General features: G+C 37.6%; 1 long non-coding RNA gene across 1 annotated transcript; it reads right to left on the bottom strand.

Annotated features, from left to right (window-relative positions):
- Nucleotides 1-944: 944 nt before the first annotated feature.
- LOC127323828 (uncharacterized) lies at nt 945-2,973 on the bottom strand. The gene is made up of 3 exons (XR_007865988.2): nt 2,628-2,973; nt 2,371-2,542; nt 945-1,005 (listed from the first exon to the last, which is right to left on the bottom strand). It is a non-coding gene; the product is annotated as an uncharacterized lncRNA (long non-coding RNA).
- Nucleotides 2,974-4,705: the final 1,732 nt, after the last annotated feature.

Below are 4,705 nucleotides of genomic sequence, written 5' to 3'. Positions count from 1 at the left end.
ACAAAACATTTTGAAAGTCTTTGAATGTCATTATGAAATCACACCATGGTTAAACCCTCCATGGGTTTTGGAATAATCACATGGTTACATCTCCCATGAGTTTTCCAAGGTTAATCAAATTTTTAAATACATTCAGAAAAGGTGATGAGATTCTTCCGTACATTCCTTGCCTAGAAGCTCAAATTGTCCGTAACCGGGGACACGGCTAAGATCTTAGGTTTAACTCTCGAGAGGTTGTGCACTTTCACCTTACGACCCACCCTTCCCAAGAGAAGAATGAGACAAGATCTTTCAGAAGAAGAATTCAACCATACAAACTAGACCCGTTCCCTTGGCCGTCGCCTCCACCCACTGTCTATCCACAAGTTGAACCCTCACAACTTCCTTAATCCCGGCAGAGCCCATAATACCATAAGGCTGCACTGTAAGCTATCTAAAACATGGATGACAAAGTAATCTCTTTAATCCTGGGTGGCCAACCACAAGTGGAACTCACAAGCTTAAAACCCCTCACAGGTAGTAAACCCCCACACGATCCCCTGGTGAAAACCAAGTGTGCAGTCAAAAGCGACCACTCTACAACATGCGAACTCTCAGGGATTCACCACTTCAGCCAACTAGGGCGTGAACTTCACCACTTCAGCCTACTAGGGGCGTGGACCTGAGCAGCCGCCCACCATCAACCAATCCACCCAGGTGTTTCATTAGGGTTGTTAATTTTTAAATTTTCAAACACCCACCACCAACAACGAAACAATATTTGCATTTGATGTTGCAAAGCAAAAATTAAAGCATCCTAGCAATGGGTTCAGGAGTAGCTACACACTACTAGGTTTGCTAAGCATAGCATAATAATTTACTTTTGAAAATAAAATCCTACCATGCACACTAGTTTCAAATCACTAATGCATAATTAAAATAAGTAGGATTTGAGTGTCACTTGCCTTTTCGGTAATCGAAGCGCGTTCACTTCTCTTAATCAAAATACGTGCCTCTCCGAACAAACTATAATATAAAATATAGCACCACATAAACACACCATTCAACAACAATAAAACCAAACCAAGCAAACAATCATGTAGTTAATCAATGTGTTTTAATCATCGGTTAAAGAAGATATGGCATGAGGTTTGGCTTGCAAGATATGAATTGGAGATATTGATTGGATGGATCAAATACTTGAAAAAGGAAATGATTATCTAAGTCAAGTGCTTAGAAGAAAAATGGTTGATAAGAACCTATGGTCAATTGTTGTTTGCTACTCAAGGATGGGAAAATGATATGATCCATGTGATAAAATCACATGAGTCTCAAATGACGCAACTCAAAATATTATTTAGTAATGTGTGACAACACTTACTAAGTTAGTATGAGTTACACATAGGCTTGGGTATAAACAAATGATACATGACATTACTCAAATTACTCATTTGTAAGTTGAATAGTTTTAAACTAGTCAAAGGAGTGAATGAAAATGCATTTGGATAGACACGATATTAGTTCAAGGTAAAGTGTCTAGTGGTATTGGCGTGTTCTCTGATATGTGCAATAATAATAAAGTTTCCTGGACATTTAATTTGATTTAGAAAACCATTAATCGAGTATCTACTTAACATATACCACCTTATTAATTAGCTACTGCAAGCATTATGTGTTGTAAAAAATATGAATTTTACCTCCCTGGATAGGCTACACCAATAAAAGATTAGACCAATTGGAATTATTCGAAAACGATTTATAGAATTTGAATTATCCTCGAATTACTGATTCGGATAGATTTTACTAAATCAAGTTTGTGTACGTATCAAAGTTGTACAACTCCTATACCAAGTTGAAGTACATGATCTGAGGATTCCAGAAAGTACAATTTTGTTAAATTTAGACCAGTATATTATTTGATATATTTTTTATAGTGAAAAGGATTAATTAAATCATTTGAATTATGATTCGAAAACTAATACATAACATATACAGTATTCTTGCATATTTGGATTCTACATGTTATAAGCTTTCCAACGATATAAAGTTTGTAAATTTTGGACCTCTGGATGATTTTATAATGAATTTCTAAGTTGGACATATAATCTGATATTTAAAATTAAATTTAAAACGAGTTTGACCAAGTTTGACTGAGACGCTGACTGTACTGTACTGCTGACTGTACCGCTGACTGTACTGCTGACTGTAGTTTGACTTTGACCAGACTGAGTTGACTATGCTGATGTCATGATGATGTCATAAAGTTGACAGAAAAATTTGCTCAGATGGAAAAACTTTCTACATCAAAGTTGTATAGAATTAATAGAAGTATCTAACACACAATTTACTTTTCACAACGAAATAATGAGTTTGACAAGATCTGGGTTATACCTTATAAAATCTGAATTTTCTAACCTCAATTTCTCCTTGCTCGGTGAACGGAACAAGGTGAAACTTGCGGCAATTGAAAGATCTTGACGAGAGGAACAACTTCCGTGTTGAAGTCATGATGATTCGAGATCGTTTTGAAATTCGATTTGGCTCCGATTGACTCGAAATAGATCTGTAGATGAGCGACAAATTGGTACTTCAAATCGAAAAATTTTCAACATGAAAGTTGTAGAGGATGATCAGATCTACATACTCACCAAAGGAATTTGGATTTCGTGGAACGAGCACGAACTAATTGAAGATTCCCTTTGTCAGGTCTGACACCTTGCGATGCGAAATTATCCGTGTATGGTAGATGAAAAGAGATGAGATTGGTCGGGATTGAAAGATCTCGACGAGATCTACAGCTTTCGTGTAGAGCCCGAAACGATTTGAAGTGGTTTAGGGGGTCAAAGCAACGAGTTAAGATTCGTTGATCTAGGATTTCGAGAGGAGGAAAGGGAAAACGAAACTGCGACGTGGTGGTGGCTTTATATAGGCCATAGGTCGGTGGAAAAGGTGGGGCTCGAAGTTAGGAACGCGTAGAAACAAACGGATCTGAAATCGGAGTTGTAAAGTTGATTTAAGTTTTGTCAAAACGAATTTCAGATCGTGGTCTGGAGAGATACGACCGACTCGGTTGTTCGGTTCGCCTGGGCTGGTCGGCTGAGTGGGCCTGGCTCGGCCGCCTGCTGGGCCGGTCGGTCCGGCTGGCCGGCCCGTTTGTTTTTTTTCTTTTTCTCTAGTACTTGTTTCTTTTATAAAATGAGTTTCGTAACTCCGATTTGAGTGAAACGAAATTCTACGAGTTTGTAAAACTATTTTGCTCAGCATAGTACAATAAAAGGATTCAGATTTTATAAATTTTTATTTTATATTATTTTATTACTATTATGCCATTATGACTATGTGTGAATAGTTTTAACATACGCATACCAAATAAGTTTATAAAAATTTGTAAAAATCAAAATAGTGTTTTAGGACAACAAAGAACCTATTTAAAATCCATTTGTGAAAATAAATAATAATTACATGCATTTGGCCTAATTGCTACTTTGGCAATATTTTCCAAATATAGTTTTCAATAGTTTGATTTTCTTAAATAGAAATTCATTAAGGACTTGAAAACTTTGAAAGCAAGTATATGTTTGATTTTGAAAATACTTTAAAATCAAAAGTCTTTAAAAATACTATTTTGGAATTAACTTGTAAATAACCTATGAAAAGTTTTAATTCTTTGTGAATTTTCAATCAATTTCAAACAATCAAGCATCAAATTTATTTTTATTTCACATTCCAAAATTTAGAAAATTTCGGGATGTGACAGACTACCACCCTTAAAGGAAATCTCGTCCTCGAGATTTGAGAAAGGTTAGAAAGTTATGGGTTCCAGATGGGCATGTGTGCTACCACCCTTAAAAGAAAATCTCACTAGATGGTCTCTCGAGATTTTTGGTGGCTTTACAGAAGTAATTTCTCTGTGCATTTATCCGCGTAGTGACCCTGGTTGCCACATTTGAAACATGTGATGTGGCTGAGGTCTCTCATACGTGTTTCCGTGCTTCCATTTTCTACTCTCTGCTCCTCTGCTTTGTTCTTCTTCTTCTTCTTTTCTAGGTACTTTGATGCATAATGCTCTGGTTCTTTGCAATAGTAACACAACAAGTGTCTAATTTTCTTCTCCTTGGAGTGGTGATGATTTTTCTTCCTTTTGGGTCTCTCCAAGGCTAAGAGATCTTCTAGTTCCTGGTCTTCATATTCCACCTTAAATGTGGGGAACCTTTCTCGCTTTCTAGAGCAGTTCTTTGATAAATGTTCTTCTCTCCCACATGTATAACAACACTTGGTGGTGACAGTGTGTGCCGCTTCCTGGGGCTTGATTTCAACTTCTTCCTTCATCTTGGACCTTGTACCTTCATGGATATTTCTCATAGACTGACACATTCCATCCCTGACTTGTACCCTCATTTCTTGCACTATGGGGTAGAGGTGGCATTGAGCGGGGACATGATTGACTCCCTCACATAGGAAACACGTAATCTGATAGGTGTGGCATTCTTTCGTTGGATGGCTTCCATCGCAGTTAGGGCACTGGTCCCGATGTTCCCCACGTGAATGCCCTAGGTCTCCACATAGTTTGCATGCTCGGGGTATGGCTACACCATCCTCTTTGTTGTTATAGTTCTTCATGCCATGGGACATCATCTGCAACATTTGAGATTGGGACTCCAACAATTGCAGCATTTCTGGTGGTAAATCATTATCTTTGTGGCTGCTGACTAGGCTTTGTGTCATC

Source organism: Lolium perenne, chromosome 7 (assembly GCF_019359855.2).
Source record: "Lolium perenne isolate Kyuss_39 chromosome 7, Kyuss_2.0, whole genome shotgun sequence".
NCBI classification, from domain to species: Eukaryota; Viridiplantae; Streptophyta; class Magnoliopsida; order Poales; family Poaceae; genus Lolium; species Lolium perenne.
The sequence above is the reverse complement of the archived record's forward strand: the minus strand, read 5'-3'. Positions and strand labels throughout refer to the sequence as shown.